Source organism: Moschus berezovskii, chromosome 25 (assembly GCF_049115385.1).
Source record: "Moschus berezovskii isolate FMDL1 chromosome 25, NW_MosBer_1.0, whole genome shotgun sequence".
Classification (NCBI taxonomy): domain Eukaryota; kingdom Metazoa; phylum Chordata; class Mammalia; order Artiodactyla; family Moschidae; genus Moschus; species Moschus berezovskii.
The window spans coordinates 13,756,252-13,770,174 of NC_142484.1; the positions used below are offsets into that span (position 1 = coordinate 13,756,252).

The window sequence follows — 13,923 nt, forward strand, 5'->3', positions numbered from 1 at the left end:
TATTGCTGAGGATCAACTAAAATCAGACTTAGAGGCGAGAATATCTTCTATTCTCTTGGGAAAACAGTCTATGGGGGTGGAGCCATAGTGTAGGGATCAAGTGGGGTGAGAACAAAAAATGTAGATGATTATTTAAGTTTTTTTTTTTTTTAAGGGAGATAAAGTTGTGACACCAATGGGAGCTGTAGTTGGAGAGAAGTTTGTTGCTTTTGTAAAATAGGGAAGACAGATCTGAACACTGGTGGGCGGGGCTGGTAAAGGGAGGGTGAAGGGGAGATAGGAGATGGCTACCCAGGTGAGGGCCCTGGAGGAATGTAGGGCTGGGTGGGCAAATCTTGAGCTTAGGAAGAAAAATGGGACTTGCAGAGAAGGAAAAAACCCCAGCATCATTACTATTAAAAGTAAGGAAGGAACCACATATTTGAAAATATCCATTACTTATGACAACCACACAGTGAAAGTGGTTTAAAGAAGATAGAAGTCTATCTCTCTGGTTACAAAACCACCCCGCTGTGTACCTGGCTGGTGCAGTGTTCCCAGCCTCAGGGACACTCAGGGGCCCCACCCTTTCCGTGGTTTGGATCCAGTGTAAAAGGCCTAAGAGCGCAGCATCCTTGTGCCAGGCCATGGGATGGAAGAGGAGAAAAGAATAAGGGGCAGAACGCACGCACAGACTGTCTCCCATGGATGCTGCCTCCCTTGAAGCCATCACAGAATGTCTTTCCTCACAAGTTCTGGGCCAGAGCTTAGTCACTCGGGCACACTGAGATGCAAGGCAGCGTGGGCAAGGTACCATCCACTCTGGATGACCACATGCCCAGACAAACTCAGGGGCCTGTGACCATGGAAGAAGGGGAGCGTGAATATTAGGAGCCAATTCATGTCTTATGAAAGGAGGAGGTTAAACATCCCTTGACAAGGACGGGAGGGGCCTCCATACAAGTGCATGGTTAAGGCCTTACCACTTACTCTTTGGCATCTAACCATGGGTTTTCAACATCTCTGGTCCTTAGGGAAATGCAAATACCATAATTGATACTACTTAATACCTATGAGGATGGTTATTAGTTTTTAAAAATGGTGACGATATAGAGAAACTGGACTGGAACACTTGTGCTTTGCTGGTGGGAAGGTAAAGTGGTACAGTCACCATGGAAAATCGTTCTGGGTTCCTCAAAAAGTTAAAAATGGAATTACCATATGAGCCAGCAGTTTCACTTCTAGGTGTATATACCCCCAAAATTTGAAAGAAGACACTCAAACAGATATTTGCACGTCAATGTTCATAGCAGCATTATTCACGTTAACCAAAAGCAGAAGAAACCCAAGTGCCCAGCCAGGGAGGAATGGATAAGCAACATGTGGTCTGTACATACGATGAGATGTCATCCAGCCTTATGGAAATGAGTGAGTAAAATTCTGACATTGGGCCTCAACATGGGTCCCCAGCCTCCGGGATCCAATGCCTGATGATCAGAGGTGGAGCTGATATAATAATAATGGAAATAAAGTGCACAATAAATGCAATGCTCTTGAATCAACCCCATACCATGCCCCCCCGCCAACTGGTCTGTGGAAAAATTGCTTTCCAAGAAACACTTTCTCCCTGGTGCTAAAAAGGTTGGGGACCCCTGGACAACATGGAAAAACCTTGAAGACATTATGCCAAGTGAAATGTCAGACACAAAAGGACAAATATTGTATGATACAACTTCTATAAGGTACTTAAAACAGGAAATTCATAGGCAAAAAGTAGAATCGAAGTTACCAGGAGTGGGAATGGGGGTTTATTATTTCATGGGTACAGAGATTCTGTTAGGAAGATGAGAGATCTGGGGACATGGATGGGGGTTATGATTGTGCAACATCATGAATGTTCTTAATGCCACGGAATCATACAGTTAAAAGTGGTTGAAATGGTAAATTTTATGTGTATTTTGCCACAATAAAGATAAATGGAAAAATGAGAGCTGATTAGCAATCCGTGGCACTGTATGGAGGCAGGTAAACTTTGAAACTTAGTGACAGGAAGTTGAAGAAGTTTGCATCTGATAGCTTACATTTTCTCTGAGTGTAATTCATGGAAGGTTTATGTGTACACATGCATGTACATATGTTTCCTGTGTATGCCTATAACTGTATAGGCTGGCTATTTTTTTTTCCCAGAAAGCAGAAAAGGACTGAAAATAGTTGTGCGAATAATGATGGAGAGAACTGGCTAGAGAATCAGAGGGACTCCACGTAGTATTAATCACGCCTTTCCTCATGGCATTCTTTTTTCTCTGGATTTAAAAAGTATTGTTATTATTATTATTTTTACTGAAGCATCGTTGATGTACAATATTATATGTTACAGGTATACAGTATAGTGAGTCATAATTTTTAAATGTCATGCTCCATTTATGTTACTGTGAAATGCCAGTTTTGATCCTCGTTTCTCCGCATTTGTAAGATAAGATATCGTCTACTCTCACGGTATTTTCCATCTCTTTTCCCCATCATTTAGAAGATATACGAGACTTTCTCCCAAACACGGTCAAAACTCATCTCCAACTCCGTTCTCACATGAACTCTGTAAGGAATTACGGAGATAGAGTTTTGTGTTGACAGTTTACAGAGCCTATCCGTGTAAAATATGTTTCTTGATCTCCACACCAAAGAAAAAATTCTTTTCTCATCGCAGTTCCATTGTTAACTCTGCCTTTAGAAACTGAGGGGTTTTGTTTTTGTATTTTTTCCCTGAAGGCTTTATTTCCCTCAACTGTAAATGGAATATTTAAACTTTCTTGAAATGTAGTTCTCATGTTTACATGGATTATCTTGTGAAATTCGTCTCTCCATGCATACTGAAAAAGGAAAGCCAGGGACCCTAGGAGGTTTCTGAACAGTGCACGTGTTCAGAAGGAACATGTGACTGACAGCATGTGCACGCCCCTCCCTGAGCCCCCTCCCCAAGCCCCCTCCCCCTCAGGCTCTCATCACTGGCTTCCTTTCTGTTTCTGACCTACCCTATGTCTCCAGTGCCAGCTCAGGCTGCCATCATTGCTCACAGGACTACTGTTGCCTCTGAACGGGTCTCCTATACCAGTCTGCATCCCAGCTCAACCCCTTCCTCCATCTTGCCCATCACTGATTATCTTGCTACAAAAACAAATTTAGCCATTTGAGTACTTTACTGAAAATCTCCATTAGCTGCACGCGGCTTTCAAGATAAATCCCCAGTTCCTTAACTTGGCACAGCCAGCCCTTCCCCCTCTGCCCAGCCTGGGTCCTGCTCTGTCTCCCAGAGACCATCTCGTGCTGCCCTCCAGCCCCACTGACCCAGACACTGACCCTGCACTCTGACTTGGAAACTGACCCTGCACACTGATCTGGAAGCTGACCCCTTTCCACGTTGCAGTGACCATGCAAAGCTCTTGGCCCAGGGATGTCCTTCCTGAGAGGTCAGCACAGTGCAACCCTGCACACACTTGTTTCAATGTTGCGAGGGGCAGACAGAAGACAGCCAGGAACAGAGTTTAAAAGGCTGGAAAAGGAGAACAAAGGGGTTTTGAGACCTGTTCAGACTCACCGATTCTATCCACAGAGGATCCCTCTTGGCAGTTTCCTTGTTAGGAGTTGGCCTTGTAGCCCAGGCATCCATTATGCCCGGTCCAATCTTGGTCCCTGAATCAGAAAGTCTGGGGCTTTCTGAAAAGGCAGCTACCTGTGTCCGGAGAAGCCCCTCAGATGGGTGAGGCACCCTAAATGTTGAGAACCGCTGTCGTCAGGCAGTCGTGCAGCACAGGTGAGGAACTCTGATGGGAAGGGCTGCTCTGGGGACTGCTGAGGCCTCAGGGGAGGGGTCTCAGTTTCTCTGGAATATTCCCACCTTAGGAAAGAACCTGCAGACAAAGCAAACTTGGCGGTACCAAAGCTATAGTGAGTGAGTGAATGCTAGTCCCTCAGTTGTGTCTGACTCTTTGCAACCCATGGACTGTAACCCGTCAGGCTCCTCTGTTCATGGGGATTCTCCAGGCAAGAATACTGGAGTGCGTCACCATTCACTTCTCTAGGAGATCTTCCTGACCCGGGGATCGAACCCTGGTCTCCTGCATTGCAGGAGGATTCTCTACCATCTGAGCTACCAGGCAAGTCAATAGGAATACGTAAACTCATGAGAATTTCCTTTTGGGTTGCCAGCCTTAGTAAATAAAAATCCAGGACACCCCACTTATTTCCAGATAAGTGATGCCTAACTTTTAATTATGCATAGCACACACTTATATTAAAACTTAATTGCTGCTACTGCTGCTGCTGCTAAGTCACTTCAGTCGTGACCGACTCTGTGTGACCCCATAGACGGAAGCCCACCAGGCTCCCCCGTCCCTGGGATTCTCCAGGCAAGAACACTGGAGTGGGTTGCCATTTCCTTCTCCAATGTGTGAAAGTGAAAAGTGAAAGTAAAGTCGCTCAGTCGTGTCCGACCCTTAGCGACCCCACGGACTGCAGCCTACCAGGCTGCTCCATCCACGGGATTTTCTAGGCAAGAGTACTGGAGTGGCTTGCATTTGCTATTGATCTGAAATTCACATTGAAGGGGGCATCTTGTTTTTGTGCCATGTTCATCAGACACCCGTCTCTTGTCCATATGTCTCAGACCTCAGGAAAATGGCCAGATCAGAATTAAGAGTCTAAAAGGTGAACGTTTTCTTGGCTTCTCTTCTTTTTAATGGGGAGGTATGTAGTTTGGCAGTGGGGAGAAAAGAGATGGCTTCTCTTTCTGTCTCATTGGATTATAGATAAAATCCACATTTGGGAAAGAAAGAGAAATAGAAAAACAGATGGTGGTTGAAAGTGGCCCACGTGCCAGGAAGTCCCTCTCCTCACATGAGCTAACTGAACACCTACTGTGGTCCACCTCCTGAACCCACAATCCCCAACAGAATGAGGGGCTAGCTGCAGGGAGGCCGAATTCCATCCCTTGGGGCCCTGCCTCTGGGCAGCTTTTCTGCAGCCACTGGCTTACCTGCCCCAGGTGGCAAGATGCCGCCTCACAGGGTGGGGCTGTGGTGCAGAGACTGGGGGATGAATGACAGGCTTCCTAACAGGATGCAGCTGAGGGAGCCGTGTGCTGACAGAACAATTTGCTGGTGCCCAGAATATCCGCCCAGCTCCGCAAAACGGCAGCCAGGGCGTCAGGAGAAATTTCAGGATTTATCATTTGCCGGGGTGGCAGGCTTTCTGGGAGCCGCATGCTTCCCACCACACTTTTCCAGACCTGCAGCCTTGACAGGCTCTCCATAGAGGCTTCCAGAGCCTTAGGAGAAATATGCAAAACTAGTCCCTTTTTCTCCCTTCCCGATCCACTGGTGTTTATGCAAATGACTGGAAAAGTAGTTTTAGGCTTATTTCTGGAGCTTAAGGGCTTGGTGAGAAGCCTATTATTGAAAAATCAGAAAACTGAACAGCAACTTCTTAGACAATGAATTAGCAGCTCGAGGAGTGTGTGTAAGGCCGAGTGCATCGTAACTGGCTGCCTTGCAAATAGGAACTCCCCCGGGACTCAGTCATCAAACACGTGGCAACAGGATGTCTGTTTCAACACAGCGAGTAATCAAAGGAGATTTGCAGCTAACCCAAATAGAACAGAGAAGTGTCCAAGGGAAGACCAGGAAGAGGAGACTAGAAGCAAGGTGAGGGATGGCCCAGAGCTTTTGGACCCGGAGTGCCAAGCGCAACTGAGACAGCCTTGGAGGGCTGGAGGGTTAGGGTGACTCGCTCAGCACCTGAAGCACCAGCCACCCAGAGGGGAGACCGAGGCTTGGCTTGTGTTGTTGCAAACGAGAACATGAACCCGGCGCCTGGCTCTTCTGCTTGACCAGCAAGGTAAACTTCGGGAGGGATTGAACTAGCCTTCGCTGATTTGCTGGACATTTCTGAGTCCCCGACTGGCTTGAGGGGCAGGAGTTGGGCAGGCAGGGACCACTTGCCACTCGGGAGGTACCCTTTGGGCGGTGGTTCCACATTGTCTTTCAGGACACTGTTCCCTTTACAGGACCATCACGGTGGTTCTGAGTGTGGTCAGCACCGTCTGGGCACTTGTCAGAAATGCTAGTTCTGGGGCCCCACCCCAGACTTCTAGACCAGGGGTCCCCAATCTCTGGGATCTAATTCCTGATGATCCGAGGTGGAGCTGATGTAATAATAGAAATGGAAGAGCAAAATAAATGTAATGTGCTTTGAATCATCCCCAAACCACCCTCCCCGACCTGGGTCCATGGAAAAATTATGTTCCCCCAAACAGGTCCCTGATGCCCAGAGGGTTGGGGATCCCTGGTCTAGACCCTCAAAAACGCTGAAGCTAAAGAGGCCAAGCTGTGTGCGGCTTAAGAGGCCCTCCAGGTGACTCTGATGCTCGCTGTTGTTGAAGTCTGAGAACCAGGGACTACCGTACTCACGTGGGGGCCGTGGTATGGACGAGTGAGACGGGCTTGTCTTCAAGTGCAGCCCTGGCCAGTTTCAGATCCCGGAGCAATTCTGTGCTCACCATCTCCTGTCCCGATCCCCTCCTGGGCCTTTGGGGCTGTGGGGAAAAAAACAAAACATCTATCAAACACGTCCCGGTCCTCGATGCCAGTCACCAGTGAATGTTTCATGTGTAATATTTTATTTAATCCTTTTCTACAACTTGTGAGCCGCGTTTTGCAGATATGATTTTATTACTGACAAAAATTTTGGCTCCGAAAGGTCAGATCACAGGGTCTAGATGTTTCCGGAGCCTGTGCTCTTTGCACCGAACCCCCACAGCACCTCTGACACTAGCATCCTCTGCCCGAAGAAGCCCTTGGGTGCCACCCACACAAAGCGCCTGCCAGCCTGGCAGGGCCCCGCTTGGCCTCCCACCCTCCCCCACCCAGCCGGCTCCTTGCCTCATGTTAATTTCCCACCTGAGCACTGAGCACTTTATAAATAGCAAATCTAAAATGAATTTTCTACCAGCGATCATTAGCTCCCTTGACATCCATTAAACATTCTCGCAAGCAGAGTGAAGTGACAAAAGGGATTGATTTTTACAGTGTGCTTAATAGGGGAAAGAAAGAAAGGTGTTGACAAGTCCTTTTTTTTTTTTTGTCCTGATATCACTAGGAATTTGAAATCAGTCAAATGACTTTTATCTGAAAAAAAGAAGGCTAAGATTGGGGGCAGGAGGAGAAAGGGGTGGAGGAGGGAAGAGGCTTTCTCAGCTTAGCCCGTTGCTGCATCTGTGACAGGTAAACATGAAGTTAGTTAGCTTGGGCTGGCCACCAAGATGAATATGTCAGATTTAATGCTTCAAAATACATAGGGTCCTAGCCAGGGAGGGTGTGGGGGCTGGTGGTGGGCGGGGGAAGTGAGCAGCAGCAGGGAGAGGGAAAATCACCCATCTTCTGCTGAAACTACTGGACGAATAAATGTGTTGATTCAATAGTCAGAGTCAGAGAAGCCTGGCATATGAGGCACGGTAGCTGAAAATTCAACTTTGATTTCAATTTTCATATTTGTCAACAGTAATTAGATTCACGAAATGTTGTGCCACTGTTCTAAAATACTAATAAGGAGAGGCCTTTGTAGTGTGGTTAATGGAGTCTTTTTTTCCTAGTGGTCTAGAAAAAATTTCATTAAGGCGCAAAGTCATACTATATTACAGCGCTTCACCATCATGGACCCTGCTGCCACGGTAACACCATCGGAGACTGGAGCCCTCTGTCTGACCAGAGCCCCTGGCTGGGAAGGGGCCTGGGGCTTCAAATGCCTCAGCTGTCCATCATTTTTGACCTGCACGGACCTCCGTGGGTCATAGGGGAAGCCAGCTGGCCAGAGACAAAAAGAGAAGCAAATTCAATAAAGCATCGTCGCCGAAAGGATGAGCCTGTGAGAGCGAGTGGAAGACAGGACACTAGGCGAGGGTGGGCAGGTAGGCGCCTGGCCCTGGCTGGGAAGCATGGCTTCCACCCGGAGAGGAGGTCCGCTCTCTGTCCATCTCCAGACTGGACCCCTCCCTGGCTCAATGCTGAAGCCCCATCAGTGCCAAACCCACGTACTGCATGTCCCTCTCATCCCAGACCTGCTTCTGCTTGGCACAGGCCCGATTCTCTGGGGACAGGGTTTGCTGAAAAGGTTCAAGGTCTGTGATTTTGGAGTGACTTTTCCTTGGGATGTCCTAACCTCTCTCTGATGTTCCAGGAAACTCCCTGTAGGCAGGATGTGCCGGGGGTAATTGCACCTGCCTGTAAGGGTGTAGTTTCCAGATTCTCTAGAGAGTCTGACAGAGCTGGGGGACCTGGGCCACCCCTACCCCATTCGCTCTGTCTCAGCACCACTCCCCTGCCATCATGTTGGCTCACTCAGGTGGCCGGTATCTCTGGGACTGCTCGACAGACACGGCTACAGAGACAGCAGCTTCTTAGCTGGGCTCTCGGAATTTAGTAAACTCAAGAACTCTGCCGTGATGCTCTCAACTCTCCTCCCCAAAGTCCTGGAGAGAAGCCTAAGCAGTCAGTCCCGAGGCCTCCAAGCAACAGAAGAAAGAAAGGGCAGTGGACATGTGTGGCCTCCTCCACCGGCCCCACACGCCCCCTCGGTTGAAACTGTGCTTTGCTCGGCCCAGGAGAGGAGTGACTTGGAGCTACAGCACCTGAGCCATGAATGGGTGATGGTGGAGGACTGTGTGGACAGAGGGAGCTGACCAGGTCAGCAGCAGCCATTCGTGGTGAAGGGAGGGTACATCCGTCTTGTGAATGCCAGGACCCCAGCTGGTCACCCTGCCTGGATCCTGCTCTCCTGGGCGCCCCCCGCCAACCCAGCAGGCATGTCCCTGTATACGTGTCTCTGGCTGTATCTCCTTCGCCAGAGCTAGAACACCTCCTTGGACCAGGCCTCCCCCGGCCCCCCAATCCCCCTCCCCACCAATCAAGCCTTGGCTGCCGCCCGCGTCTCCCCAGCAGCATGCGCCAGATCTTATCCCTGGGCGGCACTTCAGGATGAAAGGAGGAGGGGATATTACATCCCCCAGTGATACCCGTGGCAATCGGGAGAGGTTTTGTTGTGTCATTTCCTACCTCCTTCAGCCTATTAAGCAAACAAAAGTGCTTGTGGAATGAGAAATGTAAATGGCCCACGCAAGCCGATTAATCCTAGATGTACAATTCCATTAATAAGGCCGCTTTTTAATAGGCGGCTCTGGCAGCAGCGGCGGGCAGGCCAGGAATTGATGTATTCTTTGTAATTGTATTGCAACTAATAGGTGTGAGGAAAACGGTACCAGAGAAGCTGGTCTTTCAATACCATTTTCTAATCAGTCGAAATAATGACTTGCAGGGGAAAGCCTTGAAAAGTAACGACACACAAAATATATAACATCATCCGGGGATGACCCATTCTTCCAAATCCTAGCTTGGGCTTCTTCCTTTCATTCCTTCTCCTGTCATCTCTGTCTGCCTCCCTCTTTCACCACAGGTGATTACCTAAACCCGGGCACCTGGCACGTCGAGCTGAGAGACCCACACATCCCCAGGCTCGAGCATTCTGGGATGCAGAGGTGCAGGGCCAGTTGGCTGAGATTGCTTTTGCCAGCAATCCGGAAGTCATGGTGGGGAGCAGGAGAGAGGCTGGGTGATGGGTAGGGGAGGGGACTCTAGGAGGGACCCGCACTGGGGCTCACACAGTTACCTGAGTGACTTTGGCTCAGTCTCTGCACCTCCCTGAGTTCCCTGCCTGCTCCAAAATGCAAGGAATCTGAGTGAGTTTGCAAAGAATGGGCTGGGGGAAGCTGGCACCCGTGTCTTCTAGGGATAAGAAGAGCCAGTGGCTGTGCCCAGGACCTGAACGCCCATTGCCCAAGGCTCTGCCGGGCTCAGGTGTCTGCGCTGGATGTGGCCCCTCCAGAGGTCCTCGCTGTGCATCCTAGTCACAGATAAACTTGCTCATCACTCCCTCTTTCATGCCCCGATTCAACAAATACTGGTGGGGCACCACGATGCGCCAGGCTCTGCTGTAGGTTCTGATCAGGCAGCAGTGAGCAAAACAGACTCAACCCCACACCTGCCCTCATGGCACGTTTGGAGTCCGTAAAGGTTGTGCTGAGCCCTCACCGCGGGTCTTATCAGGACAGGGCCTGCTCCCTGGACGAGACTATTCCAGGACAGGAACTGGAGCACTGGCCCTCTGCTGTGGGTGCAGTGGAGGAGCCAGGGCCCCCTGCCAGACCCTTGCTTCCCTTGCCAGCCCCTCCTGGTCACTGGGTCTCTCTTCTGCCCATTTGTATGCGGGCTCTGACCCTCCCTTGGTCGCAGGCTGGAGAGTAAATATAAAAAGAAAAGGCAAAGCACATTTCAGTTGAAATCCCCAAGGAAACTGATGTGATTGCCGTACAGAAATGCTTCCAATAAGGGCAGAAAGGAATATTGCTTTTATAGCTTTGGGGACATAAAACATTTAGGAAATGTGATTGACTGGCAGAGCCTAATTTATCATTTATCTCGTTCCCTCTGTTCACTCTCTGCCTTCTCCCCACATCACCCGGGTGGACAGAAACAGGCAAACTTTTTTCCCCTTTTTGCTTTCCTTTCTTCTCCTTCTCTCTTGGAGACTCAGATTTATCATCATTCCGTTAAGCGGGAGAACTCCTGTGGCTATTTATAATTAATGCTCAGAAACCTGCCAATCCATTTAATGACACTGGCAGGTCAAGGCCCCCTTATAGCTCTCCATTAATCATCATTAGAACAGCTCTGAGTTTTTACATTCTTTTAAAATGTTAATTCACCTCTGTAATGCTCCTTTTAGTTAAAACTGTAAAGAGGCAAGTGGCTGGTGGCTCGGTGCTGCCCGCCGGGGGAAAGGCATGGTGGAGTTGATAAAGCCCACATGGCTTCTTCTGTTCTTTGTCCTCCACCCCCTATCCTCAGCACCAGATGTCAACCCCATTTGTTCTTTGCCTGCCTATATTTATCTGTAGCAAAAGTGCCTAGTGACTTAAAGTTCTGGGCCAGTCAACACACTCTGATGTCTTTGGACTCTGGGGGCAACAGACTCTCAGGGCAACAGCCTTTGAGGATTTCCTAAGCCGGGGTCCTGACATGGTTTGGTGGCTCTTAAAGGTAACAGGGCATCAAGGACTCCAGAGGTTAGTGGGGCTGAGATCTGCCCACATGGCTTTTCCAACAGTTGCAAACAGGCAGCACGTGAGCTGTTAAAAGGGATCAGGGCACATGAAGAATTCTCTACTTGCCACTCGTCTCCCTTTGGCCACTAATGGGCTCTGAGATTGTGGGCAAAACATTTCATCTTCCTCCTCATGTATAAAATGGGGCCCATGTCTGTCCTGCCTAACAGATAAGGTTAAATCCATAAGGAAGAATTAGACCTGAAATCATTGAAGCACAGCATCAGGTTTCACCCTTCCCTACCTCTCCTGCCCTCTTAGCCTGCATCACTCATACCCAAGTGTCTGTGCTCTCAAACTACTGTTGTGGTTCAGGCACTAATTCGTGTCTGACTATTTGTGCACCCATGACTGCAGCACGCCAGGCTCCTCTGTCCTTCATGGATTTTACTCAAACTCATGTCCACTGAGTCGGTGATATTATCTAACCATCTCATCCTCTGCTGGCCCCTTCTCCTTTTGCCTTCAATCTTTCCCAGCATCAGGGTCTTTTCTAGTGAGTTGGCTCTTTGCATCAGATGGCCAAAGGTTTAGAGCTTCAGCTTCAGCATCAGTCCTTCCAATGAATATTCAGGGTTGATTTCCTTGAAGATTGACTGGTTTGATCTCCTTGCCGTCCTCCATAGCTGTTGCTTTATATCATCTTTCTCAAGTCAGAAAAGTATATTTTGAATCATCAATATCTACGTCGCAAAAAGAATGTTAAATCTGGGAGGGGGACCTCTATTTGATTGGCCAAAAATTTTGTTTAGGTTTCTCCTTAAAAATGTTACAGAAAAACCAGAACAAACTTTTTGGCCAACCAAATAGATCCAAATATCTACTCTGTTACTTATTAACTGTGCAGCCCTGAGCGCTTGCCTCATCTTTGTGACCCTCCTGTCTCTTATTGTTGGGCTTGATGTTTATAAGGCCCCTTGACCTAGTAAAGCCTATGATTTTCTTGCCTGTCCCAAAAGGCCAGGGCAGTGACTCAACCTCACAGTGACAAAAGGGTCCCTTTGACCATGTGAGCTCTTAAATGTTCCTTGTCTTGTCAGACAACATTGTCTAGAATTCAGAACTCTAACAAAAGCAAGCAGAAATGGATATGGGGAGAAGATAATGTATTAGAATAGAAATGTACATTTAATTCACCTTTGACTCTGATTTCTCTTGATTCCATGCACCTTCGTGCGAGGCATTTGGAACTATGAACTTGACCCTTATCTTCAGTGTTAGTCACTCAGTCGTATCTGACTCTTTGCGACTCCATGGACCATAGCCCTCCAGGCTCCTCTGTCCATGGGGTTTCCCAGGCAAAAGTACTGGAGTAGGTAGCCATTCCATTCTTCAGGGTATCTCCCTGACCCAAGGATCAAACCCGGGTCTTCTGAACTGAAGCTCAAAGAGGTAGGGTGGTAGTTCAAGGTTCACGTAGTTTGTGCCGTGCAGGGTCACAGGTCAAACTCAGACATCTTGCATTTAAGCTTTTTGGTATGACTTCATCTTGTTCCCCTCCCACCCCCGCCACGATCTTGATGAATGATAATGAGGTGATACACCTTGGATGAAATACAGACATCATCCAGCAGCTGCTCCTGTTATGACTGAATTCTAACTAGCAACTTTTAATTTGGGCTAAAAACTTCCAATCCTGGGTTACTTCCCCAGTGTGTTTACATTCATACGGGCATTACTGTGTGGAAGTGAGATTCCTGGGGTCTTTGACAGAGAAGCCCACCATGTTTAGTCTTCCTTCCTGTGTGGTCCCAGGGCCCATCCTTACGGCCACAGCCATGCCTCTCCACCCCTCCCCCGTAAGCATCACTGACACTCCAAGCAGACACTGGCCCCCTAGCTGGGCTTCGGCCATCTGTTCTGCCCATCACTTGAGAATGCAATAAAACTGGCTTGACAATCGTGCCAACACAAAGGGGCAGAGAGGGCTGCACAGCAAAGAGCTGTGTCACTTTCCTTCCTCCAAAGGTTGCATCAAGAATATTTGGGCCCAAAAGAACTCTAGCAGCCAGGAGAGTGTTGTGTCATGTGTCTCCTTCTCATGTCACTTCTCGGCTTTGTTAATAGGCTTGTGTCTGTTCTCACTTGGTACAAGTTAATCATAATAAGGACTTATGATAACGCAGCGCTGTCCACATTTGAAAAAGCTTTCACACATCTGCTGTCTCTTTAAACTGTCATGGTTGCAGTTGGATGTTAGAACTAAAGGCCTTAGAAAATATTTACCCTAACTCTCTCAGCTGATTATTATTGACGTATTTAGCTTAAGTAATGCATCCTTGTTAAACATAATTTGGACACCATACAAAAGTAGCTTTGAAAAGATTTAAAGTCACTCATGCACAATTACATTTAATGTATTTCCTTCCATTTTCCCCCTTATTCCCTGCCATAGTTTTTATTATGTAGTTGTAATCATATCATTTATATCTCATTTTTTCTTTTAAGAACAGATCAGAAGCAATTTTCCATGTCGTTACGTAGTATTAGTGAACATAATTTTAATTGGTTTCATTGCATTCCATCAAGGAGATGTACAGTACCATTACCCTCTGTTTGGACATTTATGTTGTTCTAATTGGGGGCTGTTATAAATAATGTTTCAGTGAAGATCTCCATACATCCAGCCTTAATCCAATTTTAGGATTCTTTCCTTAGACCAGGTCACTAGAAATCCTATTGCCACCAGTCTCTTACTTCTCCCAGGGAAGTGAGGCAGGGAGAGATGAAGTGACTCT

General features: G+C 47.9%; 1 pseudogene; it reads left to right on the plus strand.

Moving 5' to 3' along the window:
- Positions 1–880: 880 nt before the first annotated feature.
- LOC129549146 (U6atac minor spliceosomal RNA) lies at positions 881–995 on the plus strand (annotated as a pseudogene).
- The last annotated feature ends 12,928 nt before the right edge of the window (positions 996–13,923 follow it).